General features: G+C 35.7%; 1 protein-coding gene across 11 annotated transcripts in view; it reads right to left on the bottom strand.

The window, feature by feature from the left end:
* The window catches only part of LOC126750905 (regulating synaptic membrane exocytosis protein 2), a 99,858-nt gene that overhangs the window by 41,676 nt on the left and 33,986 nt on the right, over window positions 1-24,196 (bottom strand). The window lies entirely within an intron of this gene.

Raw genomic sequence — 24,196 nt, 5'->3', positions numbered from 1 at the left:
CTATTTGTATGTTTGTGTGTGTGTGTGCCCTCTGCCTTGTTGGTAAACACAGCGTGCAAGTATTTGTTTACCGTTGCGTGTGCAATTTGTACACACACACACACACACGAGTGAATATACTTCTGTGTGTTTGCTTTTGTGTGGTGGTGTCTGTTGCAAAATTACATTGCCACAAATATTGTGTACGAAAGCGCTTTGTTTGTTGCATGTTAACTTGTCTTTTCTGGTTGCACGCCCAAGCGTTGGCGTGCATGTGTGTGTATGTGTGGGCGTGCTCTTGTGGGTTGCATTTTAATACGTCTTCTATGTATGTATGTATGTGGGTATGCTATTATTCATGCTTGCAGTTTCATTGCAATTATACGGTTATTTTGCTGCCAAAGTTCTATTTTTCGCTATATCATCAAAATTAAAGTAAAATTTAAATGTAATGAAAAAAAATTTAATATTTTATTTTGATCTTGAAATTGTGGAGAATTTGTTGGTTTCAATTAACTTAGAGCTAAATTCTATAGAAAATGCTGTACGTGGAAATTGTATGTATGTATAAGTTAAATGCCAAGTAATTTTATAAATATATCTATGAATTTTAATAATAATTTAGCACTATTTATAGCACATTTTGGATATGAAAGTATAATAAAAACAAGAAAAATTCGTAAAACCTCTTAAATACAAAAGATTCCAGACAAGAATTTGCTTTTGATCAGTCAGTTTGTATGGCAGCTACACGCTATAGTGGTCTGATCTGAAAAATTTCTGCGGAAGTTATACAGTTTTTGTGGACAACAAATATGTCTTAAATTTTGTGAAGATATCTGCTCAGCTGAAAAAGTTTTCCTAAAAGTACAAGATTTTGATGAGTCAGTTTGTATGGCAGCTATATGTTAAAGTGTTTTGATTTGAACGATTTATTCGAAAATTGTAGAGCTGCTTTAGGCAATAATCCATGCCAAATTTCGTGAAGATATTTTATAAAATAAAATAGCTTTCATACAAGAACAAGATTTTGATAGTTCAATTTGTATGACAGCTATATGCTATTGTGGCCGGATCTGAACAATTTCTTTGGAGAATACACCAATGCCTTAAACAATAACATGTGCAAAATTTCGTGAAGATATCTCGTCAAATGAAAAATCTTTCCATACAAGCACTTGATCCCGATCGTTCAGTTTATTTGACAGCTATATGCTATAGTGCTCTGATATCGGTTGTTCCGACAAATGAGCAGCTTCTTGAGAAGAAACGGTTGTGTGAAAAATTTGAGGTCGATATCTCAAGAACTGAGGCACTAGACACTAGTTATATACAGACAGACGGACATGGACAAATCCAGTCTCTTTGTCACGCTAATCGTTTAAGTTTAGTTTAGGAAATCTTCGCTTTATCCAAAATAAATTAATTAAACTATAAGGAAACTACATAGATATTCCGTTACATCATATCAAAGGGTTCGCTTAGACCTGACTTAATTTTGCTTATAAATTGAAATAGATAATATTGAGATTTAGTTAATATAAATAAAATATATAAGAATACAATAAAATAATAAATATATACATATGTATAACGACTGACTACAGACTACATGAACGATAAACCTGAAGAAAAACCTTATTTTCTAACTTAAAAGGTCAGATCAAATGTAGCTTGTTGTATCTCATATTCCTTGAAATGAAAACTAGGTACAATAATAATAATAAGTAGGTAATAAAAGTGGCTGTCTGACGACGCACTTAGACCTTTAGGAGGATCATTGTGATCTAACTAACGTCCCCTATTCTATTGTAAGAGAGAGATTTTGAGAGCATCAGCCTCAACACCCGCGCCTATAGTTCTGCTTTCTTCAGACTGGAGAAGGAAGCAAAGCAAGTGGGTCTGGCAGTGAACGAGGGCAAGACGAAATATCTCCTGTCATCAAACAAACAGTCGTCGCACTCGCGACTTGGCTCTCACGTCACTGTTGATAGTCATAACTTTGAAGTTGTAATAATTTCGTCTAACTTGGAACCAGCATAAACACCACCAACAATGTCAGCCTGGAAATCCAACACAGGATAACTCTTGTCAACAGGTGCTACTTCGAACTGGGTAGGCAATTGAGAAATAAAGTCCTCTCTCGGCGAACGAAAGCAAAACTCTATGAGTTACTCATAATTCCCGTCCTGCTATATGGTGCAAAGGCTGGACGATGACGCAGTACCCGCCGCTGGGGAAGCAGAGGAAGAAGAAAACCTCCACTCCGTTGTAAGGACCAAGTGGAGAAGGGCCTGGCTTCGCTTGGAATATCCAATTGACGCCACGTAGCGAAAAGAAGAAACGACTGACGCGCTGTTGTTAACTCGGCTATACTCGCGTAAGCGGTGTCTACGCCAGTAAAAAAGCAGAAAACTAACAACGAATATTGAAATAAAAATATTCCATACATACTCTTCTATATAAGTATTCATTACTTTCAAATTGGGCGATGCATCCACATATGCTGGTTAATAGTTTGATTATATGCAAGTCATTTCAATTACATGCTTGTTGAAAACATACACCTCCACAAAATAAATATTTGTGCGAAAATATGTGGACATGTGTACGTTCGTGTACTGTGGGAGGGCCGTGCGGGTTTGTACATTAATCCATTTTGCTTTGATGTGGTCACTTACGGTGTGAATTTAAATTGAAGCGACCACGAGCCTTCCCACAGTCTGTGGGGACAAAGCGGAAAATGATGCGCGCCCTGACCCGAGGCACATAAATAAACGCCCACACACGCACACAGTCCGGCATGCGTCCATCAAAGGCTGTTTACTGCCTTGTATGTGGCACTGGCGCAAACACGCGTCAATCCAGTGCATTTAAAATTAAGTGAGTGCAACCAAAAATTACACTTCCATTAAAGTGGACCAGTGCATGGAGGGACAGCATAAATGTGCTTTTCCTACTGACAGAATGTGAGGCAATGCATCGCGCCAATAATGTTGGCGGCTCAGCAATTTAAGGGCAAATGAAGGCATCGGATGGCGCAGAAGGTTGAGATTTTATTTAATTTTTTTGTTTGTTTTTGTTTTCACTTCACGCGCTTAACAACAACAAGCGGGTGAGCGCAATTGTGACACAGTTGCAAACGCATCGGCGCGAGCAGGCACCAGACTGTGTGTGTGCGGCGATTGCGGCATGCGTTATGTTGCTGTTGTTGCTGTTGTTTATTTGACGCATTCAACTAAAGTAACAGCTAGGGACCGAGTTTGGGTCAAGATGAAAATAAAAATGTGCCTTGTGAAAATAAATGAAAATACATACAGATATATGTACATACATAAGCGTGCTATACTGATGTTACTCATACGCACGGGTGTACAACTGAGGGAAGCATTGCGACAATAGCAGTGGCAGGCGCGTTAGAGCTGTGCTGCCTTTGAAGCGATTTAGCGCACAATGACAGTGCTTTAACAGTTAGCCACATATTCACACATACACAAACACTCATATATATAAATACATATGTTTATGTACATATGCAGACGTATTCGCTTTTAAGGCCAAGTATATCAAGGCCTGACCTTTCTTTCGCTGATTTCATGCTAAGCTAACAATGCGTTGCCGCATTATGTATATGCATGTGTCACACACACACACACATCGTATTAGTTACAAGCACATCTACACAGCCATACGCATGCCATTGTGTCGGCATTGTTGGCCTAAAATATTTTTAAAAATATATTTTCACGCCAATATATATAAATTGGTGCTATTTTTATCGCCTGCTTACATACGTCCGAACGAGCTTTGCATTCGGGCGATGCCAAATTTATATGCGACGCAATTGAAGTCATAAGCATGGCAGCATTGGCGCCTTAATGCTCTTACACGCACACAAGCTAAGCTAGTCCTATGGCTGCCAAATCTACGAAATATAAATTTCTATTTTTGCTGGAGTCCGGGGGTGAGTTCCACTGGCTGGCTGTTGATTCGTCGTTCGATGTGTTGTGTGTCGAGTTGAGTTATGGACTTCTTCACATAAAGGAATTCAAAATAGATTTAGTAGGAAATCAATCTTTCCGAGAATAGTTAAATACATACTTAGAAATTAGATTTGTTGCGTACATACATATGAACAATATTAATGAAATTGAATTTTTGGGAATTTACTATGAAATAATATTTACCTCAAACATTCAAATATGTATAGATATTTAAAGAATCACTCTTACTGGCATCAAAGTGCGATATCTGTTACCAACTCGTACTCAATCATACTCGAAGTCAAGGAACTTGCACCTTAGGTTTCGGAATGATGCCCATATTTTGATTCCAGACATTGAAAAACACTGGAATTTTTATTTTTGGTGTGAAGTGAAATTTATCATACTGAAGTTTGACCCAAAGATCATGTTGAGCACTCATACAATATCAGTTTTGAAACTTTTTCTTCTTCTTTTCGAAAAATTGAATTTTGATGGAATGGTCCAGCCTCTCCTTTGCCTTTTGGATTGTACTTTGACATTACAAATGTTATTATTATAAATAAACTGCTTGCGACTCAAACATTCGACGTACTTTTATTGAAATGGCCTTCTAGCCGAATCATCGGGCGATCTTTTTGAACTAAAGCGTCCAATGTTTCTCTCGTGAGTTGTTCTAGAGAAGAATTTCGTTTCGCATTGAAAGCAATCCCAAAACTCCTCTCTTATTGAAAATTGTTTGTGAGAAAAGAGAAAGAATGTGTGATGTAAGCATCACACTTCAACTTCAAGTTTCGTTTGAACTGGAAATAATAATAATTTTAGATTATTTTTTGATTGTAATACAGAATTGTATCTACGCAAGTTTTAAATTATTGAAGGAAATCATTTTTGTTCTCAAAGTTTTGGATCTGGTTCAATTATGCTCACGTATGTCCTATTCGTCAAGAAATTGCACATTAAACTAGCTTGCCGTATTCGCCATCCAAAGAATACTATATACCAAAACAACATTTGATATATTCCAAAAAAAAAAAGAAAAAAAAAATATCTTTATTGCGTACAATACGCTTTCGCTCTAATATTGTTTTTTTGTGGACGGTTGCTGTATATACTTTGCAAAATATAACCATGCATTCAGGCAGGTGTATTCTTTATTTATATATTATTTCATTGTCGCTATTTACTTTCACTTTTTTATAAGTATATACATACATATATATATATATCAAAGCATGTTCCACCAGTTTGGATTCATGTTTGCTATTTTCTGTTTATAACTATTTTGTTTTGGCTTCAATCGCAACAAGAATGCAAAGTTATTCTTTTGTTCGCCTTTGTGGTGTCGTGACCAAAGTCAGCCAAAGACTGGGCCATGGGTACAGGCCACAATATGTACGTATGCAGTTCTATATTTCTAAACGTGCTTAGTGTTTTTCGCCTGTGCCTTCATTCGCAGACCTCTCATTTCACATAAGGTTTTTCTGATTTTCATATGCCATTTGGTTATTCGTTGCTGGGTCTTTTGGCATTCGCCGTTATTGTTGCTTTGAACCTGAGCTTACCCGTGAGGCGGGATTAGTAATTCAACTTTTGGCTTTGGTGCAATCTTTTACTATGATTGTTGGGGTATTAATGGAGCTTCAATGGTAATGTGATGAATTTCAGCACTGATATTGTAGCAGATTGAATACTACTAGATTCGTTGTTGCAAAGCTATTATTGATAGATTGCGAGGACTAATATCATTCAAACTTAGATTAGGTATGCTAGGTTTGAAAACGATTAAGGAAGGGTGCTTCATAAACTTTTCCGGCTAATGAATTGAAAATATTTGTTGAAATCTCTCATTATGATTCTAATTCGGTCGTTTTCTTAATGTAGAGTTATAAAATAATATCATCATTGTATTGAAAATATAATAGATACACAAGTATAATAGTCTTGACATGCCAAAATTATGTATGTAGATGCTATTGTTGTAGTAAACAAAGAGAGAGGCTTGGAGTCCTTTTCTAAGGCCAGGAGTTGTGTTCAAAGCATTATAAATTTGGATTGTATATTCTTGAAATTCATTTGACTGTGAACAGTTCAGTTCCCTGTTATCATTATTGTTGTTCAACTCAGCAACTGAGGTCATTGAATTTCTCGATTTTTCTCTCTCTTAATATGGTAGTGCAAAGAGTTTCGAAATGTTCAAATTTAGTAAAAATAAGGCGGGTAAATACTTTGTGGATGTTTTTATTGAGTAAATTGCTTCAAGATTCATTTTATTAACTTAATTGTTGGTTGTCTAGTAAGTAATGAACCTTGTAGGCTTTCCTTAAACTCAATACTACGGATATAGTTGCAAGACAGTTACATCTCATGAGTTTCCAACAAAAAATACGAATCGCTAGCCGATGCCATGATGAAATATTTTTCGAATAAAATCATTTTTAAGTTGGTTTTATTTGCTTGGCAAATAGGGTAATTTGCCTCGGGCTTCTTTGCACATACAGCTAAAGACACACACACACTCAGACGCGCACACACAATTCACAAATATAGCAGTTCATCGAAATGAACGCGCATGACTAAATGTATACTGTGTATTTGCAGGTATTTCTGTTTGTATGTCGGATGGGTTTTATTTTATCATTATAAAATTGGTATAAATGCGATTTCGTTTACGTTTACAGCTTTCCCATGTCTCTTCTATTCTACTTTCAGCACTTTCGTTGATTTAGCATTTTCGTTTGCATTCGTGTTCGTCGCCTGCCTTCGCTTTAACCTCGTCGCTGTTATTTGGCTTTGCAGGAGTGTGTGTGTGTGTGTACTTTTCTTAATTTGTGCTGTTTTTGCTGTTGTTGTGGCATACTTTTAATGCCATGGCAAGAGTTTTTTCCACTTTTTCTGTGGAACTTTTACGTACTTTCGTACTTTTACCGTTCCGATTGCGTGTGGGCGTAAATGTTGTCTTAAGACAAATGTTATGCGACGGTTACAGCATTGACTGCTGACCGTCCGTGCAACCTTAGAATCCAAGGAAAAAAAATCAATTAAATGCAACGTGTAATTCTTGTCTGCGCCGCAAACTGAACGGTCGATTGATTTCAATGAAATATTCATAGACGGCTTTAGTAAATGGTAGAAACCAAACATTCTTGTGTAGATACAAAGAATTGTGACTTTGAAACATTAATTAAATGAAATCAATAAAAGTTTCTTATTGGAAAAAAAATTTCGCTACAAGTTCTATATGAAGGTATAAAATCGATAGATTAGGCTGTCAAATATTCTTAGCTTTATAGTTTGTCTGTATATTTTATAAACGATATATATATTTCAAATTTCCTTTAATAGAAAATTTTGATTTTTTTTCCTTTTTTCCGAGCTTGCAACATGTTCTCATATACGAGCTTACATGATGCAACCCACAAATATATTACTTTGGACGAATTTTCTTAGATGAGATCTGTATTAGAATAGCCTAAATGTAAACTGCAAAAAGCAATATTAATTTTATAATAAAAACAGCAGGCCCCTAAATGTATACTTCAAAAAATCAATGTCATTTTTATAATGGTTTGATCGTTTAGTTCGTTGAGTATTTAAGCTTAGAAACTACGCTATCTGCTTTTAAGGTAGGCTACACTTCTATCCACATTTTAAGATTAGATTCAGGTAGTTAAGAGTAAAATCGAAAACTGCTACTTCAGACCGAAATTATCATTAAAGTCGTAAGCGAGAATGTTTTTCTCGAATCATCATTTTCTGTCATATAAAAAAAAAGTATTCAACCGATAAGCTTTAAAATTTACATATGTTCTTCTACTCATTTATAGTTATCGTCCCTACCAGAATTGTTTATTTTCGAAAACATTTTCATTTTTTTAATCGATTTTTAACGAAAAAAACAAGATTTTCGTGACTTTTTTTTGAAGTTCGACATTTTATTTTTTTTTCAATGAAATTTATTATATTTGGTAGGGACAATAGCCGCAGAACTACTGAATAATAATCCATTCGATTTTTTTATTTCAGACAACATGAACAGCCGCTATCACCATGACCAGAGAACTATTTTTTTTTGTTGGGGACTATTTTGATTTAAAAAAAATATATGTATATTAAAAATGTAAAAAACGAAAAAAAAAAATTTTTTTTGTACTTTTCAAAATACAAATAAAAATATATTCAAAAACTAAAATGATTGAATTTTGTTGTCGCAAAAAAGTGGTAGAATCAGATTCAGAAGAGTACGTTTTTTTTCAGCGTACTTAAAGAAAAAAACTCAGTTGATCAGTAAATCGACAGAAATGTTTGAGTGAACAGAATTTTCGACGTTTTCTTACAAAAAATATTTTGGATCCACTTTTGGGAAGAGAGAAGAAGAAGAGAAATCTGTTAGGTTAGTTTTATGGCTAATCGCACTTGGACTATTAGTATGTGTAGTATTTTCAGAAGCTTTAAAAATAGCGCTCCTTTATCTAATCTTATAAGTCAGCAAAGCGCTACTCATTTTTCGGTAGATAGAGAATATGAAAAGCCAAATGTTTAAGCCTTGATCTCGCAAGAGACAATCAAGGTTGAAATGTTTCATAGCGGTTTCTTTCATACATCTTTAGCAGTTGGGATCCGGTCAGATTCTCAAGCTTACAGCATTTAACTCGATTGGAAAATGATCTATTGAAACTTAACTTAAGGCTGGCCGAACTAAATGCAAATGCTGACTGGATCTTTTACTATCGCTCTTGAGCCAAAAGAATTTCGCGACACGCATGAACCGATGGTAGTCCAGGGCTGATTAAGTTCCCGGTAAACCCAACTATGCAGTAGGAGAACACACAAATAGCGTGGAGTACAAATCTATTTCCATTGTATTGATGACGTGACAGGTACCACAATATTATCAGCTTTACAGTAACCTGCGATTCCGCTGTGGGTTGGTAATAATACTAGTCTTATCAGAAAGTAACCCGCTGCCATTAATAATGAGGTTAGACATTCCTTAACCAGCGTTGAACGCACGATTAGTAAGCTCAAGGCTGGTATCAACGCCCTGCTATCAGAGTAGACAGTCACTTCTTTGAAGTAGACTGCACTCCAGGGCAGTAAATATACCGCCAACTTAATGGCAGCAACTTCGTTTTGAAAAATTCTGAATAGGAGTGCTTCATATTTCATGCCAAAGAACTACAATTAGATCTGCTACAACTCCAAGCGCACATCGAGCGGTGATGCAGAATTTGTCAGCCAAAAAGTATTAAAAAGAGTTGCGATTAATAGACCGCTTCATAGTCGATGCTCATAACGTTTATATCTTTAAGATACCTCAATAAAATAGTTTCCAAGGGTCAAATTGTTTATCTTTACGGATTTAGGAAGTTTATCACTGTTCATCTTGTACCAAGGCTTCTTTGAAAATCTGCTGTGATGCATAATATAATATTACTTAGAATTCATGTTTATTTCCATGTTTAAAAAATTTTCATACGTATATGTATATGTTTTCATTCTTAAAATATGAAAATTAACACTTATTTGATCACAAGGGCATAGAGATGCCTTTTTAGGAACCTTGTAGTTCGGGCAACTTTTCAGAGTTTATAGTATCTTTAATGAATGTTTTTGCAATGTATTTCGGTTGCCTGAATAAAAAAAAGTGATGAAATGGAAACTGTACGAGTATTTCTCGAGTTGAAAAACCCAATCAAAGACCTGTTAATGTGATATGATGACATGTCTGTGAACTACTCAAGTTTGAATGATTTGCGCTTAGATAATCTGCAAAAAATATGATAATTTTTGCTTTCAACTCTTCGAAAATGAGTCTCTACTAATCATATGTTTAACAAGGTCTGCTTAAGCAATTGAACTGTACAGTGGAGTTTGATAAAAATGCAGGAAACATAAATTTGAAACGCATACTGAAACACTTTTACAGACTCTCTCTGAAAGGTTCGCTAACGGTGCTTTAGAAATGCAAGAAATACAAATTTAAATATTTGCTAGTATTTGTCTAAAAAGCCGAACCAGTTATGTGTAAGATTGTTTGCATGTATGCGCTGGTGCATTGTATTTACTATTATGTGCGCTTATGTACTTTCGCTTTACTTAGCGGCGCTTTGTGGTGCACACAAATCATTCGTAGCATATTCTATTGATCCTCTCTCGCATACATTGTCTCAGCTATGACTACAAAGCTATATAATTGTTTATTAACATATAAATTTATATACATATGTAGATGCAAACATATTTATGTTATATATGTATATATATACTTTGTAGCTTTAGCGCTAATATATAGCTTGTCTAGTATATACGAGTATATGGAGCTACTTATGTAAATATGCATGTATGTTTCTATGTATGCTGGTGCTGGTATGACGGTATCAATGCATGAAATATTGTATTGAAATTTTGTTTTGCTGTTGTTGCTATGATTTTAGTTTTCGTGTCTTTATTTGGTTATTGATTTATTTCGTTTACATTTGGTATTAATTATTGTTTGCTTTTGTTATTATTTTTTTTTTAATTTTTTTTTTTGTTTTTGTGATACAGATGTATAGTATTTATTTTCTGATGGCGGCGTTTATGACAACAAATATGTAAGTGATTATTGGGATGTTTCTTTGTGTGCCATGACTTGCGTCTTTTAGTAATTTTTTATTGTGTGAAATTTTTCCGCATTTTTTTATTTCTCCAAATTTTTGTGTGTCTTGTTTTTGTAGTTGTGTGCAATTCTGGCATTGAGGCGTTTACAGCAATGCAAAGTAAGCGTGTTCTGCTCTTTTTGTTTCCAGGCATAAGCACTTTTCTATTTGTTGGTGTACAAAAACAACAAAACATTTGGTATTCGACATAAATTGAAATATTTATATAAAGGTAAATACGTAAGTAGCAGTCAAATTTATTTTATATGATTTATTAATGCTGCCACAGCGTTTAAAAGAGAGTTTGTTTTTGTTGTTTCGACCTACCTTGCGCTTTTTATATCCAAAGTAGAGTTTTTTAGGTTTTAATTAAAAAATTTGTATTCGTTTGTAATAAAGTTTTATTAACGATTCTTGGCGCGTTTTTACGGCATTTTTGTGGAATTCACGCACTTCACAGTGTTGCTGTTTTTTGAGTGTAAAAACCTTTCATAAAACTTGCTGTAGTTTTATGCAATAGTTTTGTTGTTTTTTTTTTTTGTGTTTTATACGCCGTTATTTGTATATTAAAAACATTATTTAAACTGTTGTTTTAAGTAATTAAGTTCTATATATACTTTCCCGTAGTTCCTAGGTGGAACATAGGGCCTCCAAGTTTAAGTTGCTTTCCTTGAATTATATATATACATAGGTCAAAAAATATTACGATTATTCGGATTTAAAAAAAAAAATTGTGGTCTATAATTTTTAACTTTTAGGCCCACATTTTTTATAGAATTATTTCGAGAGATATTTACATGTGTGTCATCAAAACTATGAAATTTGAGGCTCTCTTATTGAAATACATACAAAAGCTCAGGCTGGGGACATTTGAAAAGTCAGGCTGCAGATCTTGTCGACTGACTTGGCATCTAATTTTCGAGATTTTATAGAGGAAAAACTTATGGCGTATTAACATCAAAAATAAACCTATAAAATAGTCTTTGTCCTGTTTACGATAAATGTTGTGGATTGTAAACTTTTTAAAAACAATCAACATTAATTACTATAAATTTTCAATTTGCTAATTGTTTTAAGGCAAATTACTAATTAGTTAGAGAGCTGAACGTCTCATCTAGTTTAAAATATATGGAGCTCTCACACTGCATCTTTATAAATTCGGAAAAAAAGCTGGACACAAAGCCATTCACGCCAAAATGGAATTTGACTTTTCTTTCGCATGCTATGTATATATTTCGTAAGCGCTATTTTATTGCCTGTACAAGATTAAATTACTTCTCTGATTATCACATCACTAATCTAACGAAATATTTATTGCGGATTCGTCTATAAATAGTTATTGTACGCTTTATGGGGCTGTATCCACTTGCAATTAGTAACAAACGCATTTTTTGTGAATTATTTTTATGAGGAATTTTGTTTATTTTGAAAAATTTTCCTGCAAATCTCCAGGAGAACCTTCAAAAAAAATCTGTCTTTGAGGAAAATTTTCTGCATAAAATTAACTCCAATCCAAAGAAAAATATGTTTTTATAAAGAAGAATACAAGTATTAACCGAAGTGGTAATTGAAATTTTGATTTTTGATAAAATGGCTGGCCGGGAAAAAAGGCATTTTTTGCAAAAAAAAATTTCGAATGGCTTAAAAAATCGCAATTATTATAGAAATCTTATTCTTCCCATCATTAGTTGACAAACACATCACAGAAAGGTGGACTGAAATTTTTAAGACCGGACCGATCCAGCCGTTTACGAGAAGTTTTTGCTAACCGAGTCTGAAATGGCGTTTCGAGGAAATGATGTTTAATATTTTGGGACCCGGGTCGAACACTTTGGCAGAGCGTTAAAAATACGGTTATATAACCGAATCTATTTGCCGAATCAACTTTAAGGTTTCGGAAAGTTCTCGATTATTTGTGTACTCGAAGTGGTGTTAATCCCCTAATTCAACCAAATAAGCCAAATAGAATCTGTACCTTCTAAAGTGAGTAAAAAAATAGGAATTTTTCATTTAAACCTCGCGCGATCACCCATTCTTCGAAATATTTTTCCTAGGTAAATTAAAGGAAATTATTCAACATAGACATTTCATTAAATTTTACGGGCGAAATAAAATTTCTGGTTTCGAAACGTTCAGAATATTATAAAAGACCTGGGGTGATAATTGTTTGTTGCGCGCAAGTGTTTTTGATTGGTACAAATTATTCAGAGAAGGTCGAGAACGCGATGAACCACGTCCAGGAAGCCCATCAACATCAACTGATGATGAACACGTCAATAAAATAAAGGAACTCGTGCTTCAGAACCGACGATTAACAGTCAGAGATCTTACTGGCATCGTTGGAATATCGAAAGGATCTGTGAAAACCATTTTGAAAGATTATTTGGGCCTAAGGAAAGTGAAAGCACGGTTGATTTAAAAATCTGTAAATTTTTTTCGAAAAAAAAAACAGCGTCGCGTTAACGTCTGTGAAACAATGCTTTCCGACTACCAGGTTGTCATGAAACTTATTATTGCTGGCGATGTATCTTGGATCTATGCTTACGACCCTGAAAAAAACAATGAGCCTGCCGAATATCGTGGCAAAGTTGAGCCAAAGCCGAAAGACCTACGTCCAAGCAGGTCAAAAATCAAGGTTACGTTGACAGTTTTCTTTGATTATCGAGGTGTGGTGCACTTCGAATTCCCTCCGCCTGGCCAAACTGTAAACAAGTAATAATATTTGAGTGTTATGCGTCGTATGCTCGAAGCTATTCGTAAAAAGAGGCAGGAATTACGGGCCAACAACTCTTGGTTTTTGCCCCACGATAATGCACCGTCGCTTACTGCATTGGTTCTTCCTGAGTTTTTCGCCAATTTTCAACCAATATCGTATCGTGCCGTAACCACAGTATTCGTATTTAGCTTCGTGTGACTTCTGGCTATTGAGCAAACACAAACGACCGCTCCGGGGATACCGTTCTGAGTCAATTGGCACAAGTGTGTTGGGGTCAAGGCGGTTAATTTGAGTGGGACGATATAAATTTTGACGAACCAATTAAAAATTTTCAAATTATGAACAAAGTTTTACTATTTTGTGCTCATAGTAGACATCTTTACAGGAACTGTGAATAAGGCAAATCTCATCAAATGCTCATTCTCAGCAACTCCTGCCATTAAATTCATCACACAGTTAAGTTTATGTGGCTTAAAAAATGGAATGAAGCAGGAGTAACTCGTTGATAACTGCAAAGCTATAGAGAAACGGTAAACTATAGCCGAAAAAACACACCTTAGATTATGGTGAGGGTGGATTTCTTTTTCGGTTACCTTTTCAGTCAGTGCGAAAGAGAATGTGTCGGTGGAGGGTACCAGAAGCTGGGATTAAAAATATTTTAGAACTTCGGTGTAGAGTTTGAGTTGAGTTGAAAAGTAAACGCAGAGATGCCATCAAATACATGGAAGGCTACTAACCTTAAAGAGATCTCAGTAGTAACGGAAAAGCTGCAGTATTTACCTCTATAGCAGCTAACCGAGAGGTTTCTTAGCAAAGCAACTAACAACTCTAACTAAAATAAAATGTTAATATTACACACACACACACACATTTGCATACAGACGAAGAAGTCATCAGATTTTGCACGCTTTGCCATGCCTAACAGCGACATGTGGCATGTGCCATTGGTGGGCGGTAAAAAAGTGGCTGGTTGGAGAATGCGGATGACCTTAGGAAGAAACACCAAGCAGTCAAGCGTGCAATACGAACACGACGCTGAGACGCGAACGTGAGCGTATATAAAAATATATATAATCTATATATATAACGTATGTATGTATGTGTATATGTGTGTTAGTAGATACATCTAGAGAAACTTTTGTGTGTGTGCGTGTTTTCGTGTACATCTGAGTTATTTTTACAAGTCATCACACGTATGCGTGTATGTGTGTGTGCGAGTATGCCAGCTGGCGTAGGACGTAAATGGAGCAACCCAATACAACAAAGCGGCAGGAAGCGAGTTTATGCATAGCGAAACACGGCATAAAGGAGTGAAGAAAGAAATCAGCAATTCATACTATAAACTATTCTGAACGCCGCAGTCGTGGAGTAGGTGACCTCTATATTTGTGCTGTGAGCGACAGCGAGCATATGGCACCAATGCAGCATATGTATTGGTGGCAAACTCAAAGGAAAACAGGAGCAGTTTCAACATCAGAGTTTTGAAGGAGTTTATCGTTATGGAAAACTACTGTTAATTATTTAATTTATTGTTGTAAATATATTGTGCATAACCCAGGTTGAGCGTGGATGGGTGTACGCAGCGCTATAATTAACTGTCGTCGAGCGCCCTAGCGCAACGAACTCGGCAGCAACACAATCAAAATGAAGTAGAATTGGAAAACCAGTAGAAATTAACGAGACGACGCGCAAAATTGATTGCTTTCATTGATTTTCCTTGCGCTTGGCATGACAGCTGCTAGCTGCACTTGCTTAGAATTTCACAGCGTAAGCGGTATAAAATATTTTAGCGCACTTTTTGGTTAAGATTTTGCTTAAATAACATTCTTTTTTTATTATTAACACTTTTTATTTATTAGATTTTACTTTTAAGCACATTTTTTTAGCTTTTTACCTCTTTTTTATTAATTTTATTGGTAGCTTTTGCTTGTTTCGCGTATACGCCGTTTTGGTTCACTACATTGAGCATTGATTTTTGTTCATTTTTTATTTCACTTTAGTAGCATTTTGCAAGATTGCTCAACTTTAGCACTTTGCATCACATTTTCCAGCATTATTTTATTATTATTTATTAACCAATATTAAAATATTTTTTTTTTTTTGCTTTTATTTTAGTCTATGCAACGCTGCTGCGCACATATTTGCTGTTTATATTCAACATACACACACATACATACATATATGTTTAGATACATATAGTTTTACACCTTTTTGTGCGTAAAGTGTAACCCTAGGCCTGCTCATTTCATGTGTGCTGCTGCTTGCCATGAGCCACCTTCTGAATGCCCGTCAACTCAAGGACATTTAGCGAAAACACTTCACAATACATATTTCCAAGCACATTTGTATAAATGCACGCAACTACAAAGAATTATTTTTCTTAAAAACTAGCAACACTGTAGCATTTATGCATTAGTTAACATTTTTTCGCACTTTTAGGGTAACATATGTCACGCGTAACGCACACACATTGCAGCGCCACGAAATATTCGATACAATTTATATGTTACTCATACGCCACGCTGTACGCTTGGCTCACAGCGCACACAGTAAAATCCGAAAATCCGTTGTATGCCAACTGATTTACGTTGCTTGCTGGCTTATTGTTGCTATTTGTTTATTATGTTTCACTGAAATTGCATGGAATTTATTTAATTTAGTGCGCAAAGCTGCTTTTTTCTAACGCTCAGCCTCTTCAACACTTGAATGCTTGATGCGCGCATTGTAAGCTCGCCCAAAATGTTTACACCGTTTTGAAGTTCATCGAAAACTAATTTCATTTCGATTTTGCTAAAAGCTGTGGCAGAATATTTTTATGCACTTCCAGTGTCATTCCACGGCAACGCTTCCACGAGCTGCCTCAACTAAAAATATAGTCACGCTATCACAAACCAACACACTCACACGCACAAGCACAGTCACATAAACGACTTGTAGTAGCAGTAACAACAAATGCTTCGTTTGCATGTGAATTATTTCGGCCAAATGTTGCAGCAAAAACAACATCAACCAAACTGGTGGGTGTTTGGCTCGTCGCTGTTTTGTGTGTCTGTTGCAAGCGCTTCGTTTACCATTCGTCGCAGGACTTGTACGCGCATGTAAAGCTGCTAAAGCTGCTGTTTCTGTCATTCAATTGTTTCTGTTTCGTTTTGCTTTCGTTTCTGTGCCGTTTCTTAGTTGTTTCGCTGGAAATGCGCTCTATTGTGAATGAGTTGCTTTCACCAGCTGCTTGTTTGTCTTATTGTTGTTATTATATTTATTGCTAGTAAATCTTTTTTAAATGTTGCATTGTTGTTGTTGCATACATACGCAGCAGCGTTTGGCTATTGGCCATTGGCTTCGCCGTTGTTGACATCTTTGTGTGCTAATTGAAATAGAGCCCATTTCGAGCGTGTAATGTGGGTCAGCTTGCCAAGTAATAGACTTTACAGTCGACATTGCTCGTAAGTGAATAGCGAAAGTTGTATAAATACAATTAAAAGTGATAAGTGAATATCACTTAGTATTTATTATAAAAAATGAAGACAGACTGACTTGAAAATACTATAAATTGGAGTCACTGTAAGGTGGTAGCTATTTCCATCTATAAGGCGGTGTCAACACAACGCTCGATTTATTAGCTAAAATATGCATGTTAGCCAGCACGAGGCGTTCTAAGAACCCAATTATGCTACAATCCATGCGCTTGAGAACTAAGTCTTCTCTTGCAGACTTGGAACATCCACCTTAACGGTGATTTCAAGTTTGAAAGTGGCGCTGAATTAGTTGTCAACTAGTATACCACAAGTTGCTTACCAGATAGAAAACAATAAACTTCTTCAACACCGCTTTCAAGAAGTTTTTAGTGTCATGTCATTGAACTCTGTGCAGCATTTCTTTATTTCATCTTCACCATCAGCACATTTCCGCAATTTAGATATTAAATGGGTCTTTACATTATAAATATGCACACTTAAACGTTAATGGACAGCAGTGGCACGCCAATCACACACGTTGTGGCAGTTTGATTGACTGATATGTGAGTATGCTGCAACAAAACGAAAACAAAGCGTACTTTATAAAACCCACTTCATGCACAACATACATACATATCGTCACATTTTGCATGTGGAAATGCAACAAAGCCAACAAATGTAGGTTTGCTTTAGGATACAAAGGCAATGCGTAGCGTTCCGCTGATAAAAGCAGGACTTGCCTCAACTCATACACACACATAGACATACTCACACAGACCGATTCATAACTACAAACAGCGCTTGGTTTTGTTTGCGTTGTGTGTTTTTGAGACTATACTATAAAAAAAAATAGTAGCAAACGAGCGTATTCACCACCAGCGCGCTTACAATGCTCATATGAACGTGCACTTGCTTTCCAATGACAATGAAAATATTTATTTCACTTTTTTCGCTGAAGTTCGCCGTAACTTGTGCTCTGCGCTCTCATTGCACCACACACGAGCACATTCCAATTCGCCGCATTTTAACGCGAACTCAATGACAGTAATATTTGTGCTGCGAGACTGAGACTGCGGAGTGAAAATAGAAGAGAACAACAGCTTTACATGCGGGGCTTGGTGGCCGGTACTTGGAAGCCACGCACTGTCAATGTTTGGAAGCGATACAATTCGTACGCGCCACGCATACAATACGCTATACGCTTGTACCTATGTAATAGCTTTCCACCGCATGTGGCAGATGTCATGCAGCAGAGCAATGGAGTGAGCACAATTCGTTAGGTCACATGCTTTCCAGTGTTGCTGCGTGAGTGGAAAAATGAGTTGAGTGTATTTGAGTTGCGTTTGTGTTTAAACTCACCACAGTTGCTGTGTTGAGTTGTGGCATCAATCGTTGGCGCTTTCCATATCTGCTTGGTGGTCTTTGAGCGCATTTGCTGCTACTTTTGTGATATATTTTGTTGCATTTTTGTAATGTTTGAGCTATTCATTCACCTCTTCATTTATTTCTTGTTTTGTAGTTTTTAGTTCATTTTCATATTCTTGCATATGTATTTCAGCCAAAAGCGTATACCATATACATATATGTATATACCAGCTTGTAACTAATATGATGCAAAGAAATTCAAGAAGATTACACTCTCAAATAAGTCAAAGAACTACGGATGTTTACAAGAAGAAACCGAAAATACCTCTATGAGAATAGCATCACCGCATCATGCACTGAATGTATTTTAGAGCCGCGCCTAATTGACATTTTGACTACACATAGCACTCACTATCCCCATATATTTACAATACCTCGGGCTGTAAGGTTCATACAATTTTACAGAACCGGCGGCACCAGAATTGCATCATATGTTTTGTTGTTAGATCTAACATTCAAAACACACAGCAGTCGGACAAAGCTCAAATTGGTGAATATTTTTCGAGCTCAGCAACTGAAGTTTCAATCACTCAAAAGTTGTTTGCTATGTTCCGTAGAATTCAATTGAACATCGAAGATGCTGAATGTAGAACGAAAGCTTCAATAATATCGACAAAATGATTTTTAGTCACTTTACAAAGAAGTGGGTCCAGAAAGTTGACACTCTAAAATTATCAAAAGAACGTTAATGAATACTTGAATATGCGGAAACTCCGTGTGACGCAGATGAATTTTAACTCGATATACGACAAGGGATGACAGATATCACTATTCTATCTCTCTGAAGTCAAACTGACTGTTATCTGTATAGAATACTACGATAAGCTGAATTGAGTTCGTTAGAAAAAGCACTAATAAACACCCAAAACTATAACTGTAATTATAACTAGAACTGTGTTTCACTTAGAGACGAGCTACATTTAAGTCGGATAGCACGATAAGTTTATAAAATACACCAAACTGTATTTTTCTGATACAATTTATAAGTTACTCATACGCACCGATCAACATTTACGAAATTTGTTTTGTTTTTCAAACGACAACGGACACTGCAAAAAAATAATAAAGGAAAATAAAATTTGGATTTAGATGATTTTCTTGCACTAAATAAGTTATTCTGCTTGAAAGGCGTGATACCCTGGTTATCTAGCACAAAGCTGAAACAAATTAATTCGTATATTTTTGTATTTATGAATTGGGTACTCGAAAAAATCTTTTCGTCTTTTGTCAATAGATGTCGTTGCAGTTTTTGTATAAAAAGGGAAGAATGCCAAGCAAGCCACCAATGAAGTGTGTGAAGTTTACGAAGACGACGCCGTATCAGTTTGTGTAGCACAACAAAGGTTCGTTCGCTTCCGTTCTGGAAATTTCGAAATTTCGATTTAGACTGATGGAACAGTGTCTCTAGCGAAAAATGGCTAAAAGTGGTCAATCAAAAAGTTGCATATTTGTTTATTTATTCATTATTATAAACATAAACAAAAATAAGTTGGAGTTTGATTAGAAATACGAAAAGACTTTTTGACTACTCAATAGGATGAGCTGAATAGAGTTCGTTAAAAGATGCAATAAACAACTCTAAAGATTATAAGCGTTTCGCTTAGGTTATAAGACGAGCTCCATTTGAGTATAATAGCACGTTAAGTTTATAAAAACCGTAATTTTCAGATATAATTCATAAGTTACTCATACGCACCGCACGACATTTGCGTAATTTGGTTCTTATTTTGCGGACGACAACGGGCACTGCAAAATGACAAATGAAAATAAATTTGGATATGGAATTAATAAGTTCTTCTGCTTGAATGACATGATACCCTGGTTATCTAGCACAGAGCTGAAGCAAATTATTCATTATTTTGCGAGCCCCCTTAGTGTCAGTAATATATTTTTAAATTTATGTATTACCTATGGGGTCTATGAAGTTAACAACTATCTAGGAAACGAAATAATATGAAAAATAATCTTTGACATTTATTTTTTGAACATCATCTCTTTCATATGTTGGCCGCGACTACGTTTCAGATGGCCCATACGTTGACTCCAATTTTCCATGACTCGTTCGAGCATTTCGACTGGCAACTTGTGAATGATACGCTTTATGTTTTGTTTCAAGGCCTGAATCGAAGCGGAGTTGTCCGGATAAACTTTAGACCTTAAATATTCCCAAAGGAAAAATCTTATTTATATGCTTTACACGAAGCAGAACTACAATAATTTTTAAAGGCGATCAAGGTTGTGGCGAGAGACATTTGCTAGCCCCCAGGATATTACTGTCATAAAAGGCCGACTAAAAAATCAATCAAATCTCGAAGGTGGCTGAAACTACAACTCTCCATCTTGTGGCGAAACTCCAATTTTTCGTGGGCATATAACGCATTCTCAGTAAACTTCGCTAACATTGGGAAAGCTAATAAAGAAAAATTCATTTCAAATACTTGGAATCTGATTGAAAAATGCATGAGGCTTTTGGAACAAAGACAAAAGTTTTGCTTTCAAATAAAAGGCTTGGTTAACATGTGGAGGCTGAGAAAATGCTTGAACTTAACTGGAAATATGCTCTTTGCGACTTTTTAACTACCTAAAGAGGCATGCAATGGCTTTCTTTTAGTCCTAATTACTCTTTCACACACAATTATGTTTCCCTGCTCCACAATGGAGTTGCCATTGTTATTTAAAAAAATTCATTTCGTACTAACTGGAATCTAACTAATTACTGCATTTTCACATAATACAGTTTATAGGATTGCAATTAAAACGAGAATAATATTTTGCAAAACTTTTTTTTGTTTTGAAACGAAAAAAATTCGAGCGAGTTCAAATTGTGGCAGCTAACGCTATTTAAAAGTTGCGGTGCGTCTTTATTAATCAGAAGCACTGTTCATCACTGTTTCGCGAAACATGAGAGATAGGAAAATTACACTAATTCGCACTGAATTTTATCAAACGGTAAACGACTGCAGCAACTCGATATTAAGTTCGCAATGCGTTGCAGATGTGTGGCACGTATGAGCACCGTTAGAAGTGCAACAACAATTGTGATTGTCATAAATAGTCATTAAATAACTTTTGCTACAAGCCACATGCCAACGTTACTTACATACATACATATATACAGTAAGCGTGTAGGTGTGCTCCAGCAATGGCAACACTATTGCGATTTTCGCGAACTGCATTAAAGGCGAAATCAACAAAAACAAAAACGAAACTGCGAAAAGTTGCATTTGCATTGGCTTCAAGTGCAAATTAAGCGCTGACGCCAAGCGATTACAATAACTTTACACAGACATATGTGCGCGCGCGTGTGTAGCTGCGAGCGTGTTTTATGCGCGACCGCTTCGCTGCTGCTCTCTAATTAGCGTAATGAATCTAGCGTTGCCTAGAAATGTAAATGCTATCCGCGCAAATTGTGTAAGCCATATTGATGGCGCCGCCAAGAGCAAGGAACCAAAAATTGGCACAGTCCGAAAGCAAAGGAAATGCTCGAAGAAAGAGCCAAACAGGCAAAAAAAAAAAAACAAAAAGAGCGGAAAATAACGGCAACATGTTTCAGCATTCGATACAAAAAATAACTAAAGAATGCAAGTAACGGCAAAAAAGTAATAATCTCGAAATATTGTGTGCACACGATACACTTACAAATACACACACAAACGCGCGCATTCGCACAGCAGCAATTGTAACGGAATGCATATTGTGTGCTGCTGTTGTGCCTGCAGTTGACGTGGCTATCGCTGATGTTTTGCTATTGTTACAACGAGCGGAGAAGCGAAGAAGTTTCTACATTTTTTGTAGCGCTGTGTGCATAGGTTTGCATGTGTGTGTGCATGTAAATATGTATATATGCTTGTATATGTGTCTGTTTGTGGCGTAAAATTGCGCCAAAACCAGCAAAGGAGCGTCATCTAGCTTTGCCGTGGTCATAATTGTTTTTGTGGTTTACATACAATTTGTATTTGTTGTTGTGCTAGATATTTTATGACTTTTGCTGTTCTTGTTCTTGTTTTTGTTATTGTTATGCGCTTGCAAATTGTGTTTTCAGGTCAGCGAAGAGGGCAGCAGCTACCAACAAAAAAAAAAAAAAAAAAAAAAAACATTATTAAAAGTCAACCAAACAAGAACAAGAAAAAACAACATACAGCAAAAAGATGTACAACTTTACAGCAGCAACAACAAGGACTCGTAGCCTACTTCGTTTGGTAGACTTCTTTGCTGCTTCATTTTGTATTGCAACACGACTTTGCAACACTCATTGTTGGGGATCGCGGTGTGAGGGCATGCTAACTTGCCACTTTAGTCGCATGCGGAATCTAGATATATGTATAGTATATTACTGTGTGCGTGGTATCAACACCGATTCGTAGACAATTTCGAACTACGCTTCGGTTGTGTGAATTAGTTTTTAGGTCCATTAAACGCACTGTAATTTGACCACGAAGTTTCTTCTTGATACAAGAAATTAAACATAAGTCTTTGATTTCAAAATCAAAACATTTCTGTAAATCGATAATTTATTTCTAATTTCGTTCCAAAAAATATAATCATATCAGTATCTTATAGCACTTAACTGTGTTGAATGTTAGTTGTATAATGATTTTAACTCATCAAAGCTTCCATCTTTTGTGAGTCACCATAGAGAATTGCGCAAAAATAAAATTCTTTGTTTCACATCATTTCCAGCAGGGATGAAGTTTTGAAGCTACTGTAAAGATCAGAGAAATGGGAAGGGAAAGAGAGGGACGAGATCTCCCAAAATAAGGAAAAAGAGAGAGAGAGAGCCCAAATCTCCCAAAATACGGGGGGAGAGAGAGAGAGACCAGACGTGTTCAAGACTTAATTTATAAATACCCCGCTCTACCTAACTGCTAATATAACGAAAGCGTTAAAGGCTTTTTGCCATTTCCTGCAGGGATACAGTTTTAAAGCTACTATAAAAGAGAAATAGGGAGAGAGAGAGAGAGAACGGACGTGTCGAAGACTTGATGGGTAAATACTCGTATCTGCCTTGGCAGCTAAAATATATTGAAGGTGTCAAAGCCTTTTATTTTATTACAGAGTCGTAGTTAGATATCGAAGTTCCACCGACATGTATTTAAGATCAAGTGTTTTAAAAAATAGACATTCAAAAGTTGTTGCTGTTTTTGCATAAAAAAAAAATCGTAAATAAATTAAGGGGAATGCAGCTGAAATGACAATACTTGGTCGAATAAAAATCTGAGGCCGTTCTGGTTACGTAGACCGGAACGTAGACTGTCGTTTTGATCCCGCCGAAAAATACTACTAATTATATACTAATTATATTTTTAAAAGCTTACAGTTTTTAGCAACCATAATTAATCATCTATACTCGTATTTAGAAAGCAAAGAGTATAAAAAATTGCTCAGCAAGCTAATATACCATACTGGATCTAAGAATTTAATAAGAGCTCTGGCATAAATCTACTGTAGGCTTACATATAATTAATTAGTATGTGTTCATAAATGCCATATACGGATATAGTACTCCTTAAACTAAAGTTAGCATACAAATAAGCTAGATCTTAGTAAATTTATAAAACATAAGTCCATAGTTCTATATACCATATGCTCAGATAACTGGCCTGATAAATATATATAGTATATAACTGTTGATATAAAACAATGCAAATAGATGAATGAAACTCTTCTTGCGTCTAACTTAAACTAATTTAGTGTTCAGCACTCTAGCTAGTTTATGAATATAAAGTGTGCTATTCGTGCTGACAAATAAAAAAATAATTTATATTTGCAGGAAATGTAATAAATAAATAAAAAAAAAAACAAATTATTTTAAGTAAATAAAAACAATGTGCATTCGCAAATATTAGCGGTTACTCCCAACGAAAGAGACAACAAACCAATGAGGCGGTTATTGGAGACTGTCGCGAGCAGCAAGTTCGAAAGACTGCTGAATGGAATTTGAAATTTTTGAAATTTGTTACATAGTAATTTAAAATATTAAAAAAAGTCATTTTCCAT

The sequence above is a fragment of the Bactrocera neohumeralis genome, chromosome 2 (assembly GCF_024586455.1).
Source record: "Bactrocera neohumeralis isolate Rockhampton chromosome 2, APGP_CSIRO_Bneo_wtdbg2-racon-allhic-juicebox.fasta_v2, whole genome shotgun sequence".
Classification (NCBI taxonomy): Eukaryota; Metazoa; Arthropoda; class Insecta; order Diptera; family Tephritidae; genus Bactrocera; species Bactrocera neohumeralis.
The sequence above is the reverse complement of the archived record's forward strand: the minus strand, read 5'-3'. Positions and strand labels throughout refer to the sequence as shown.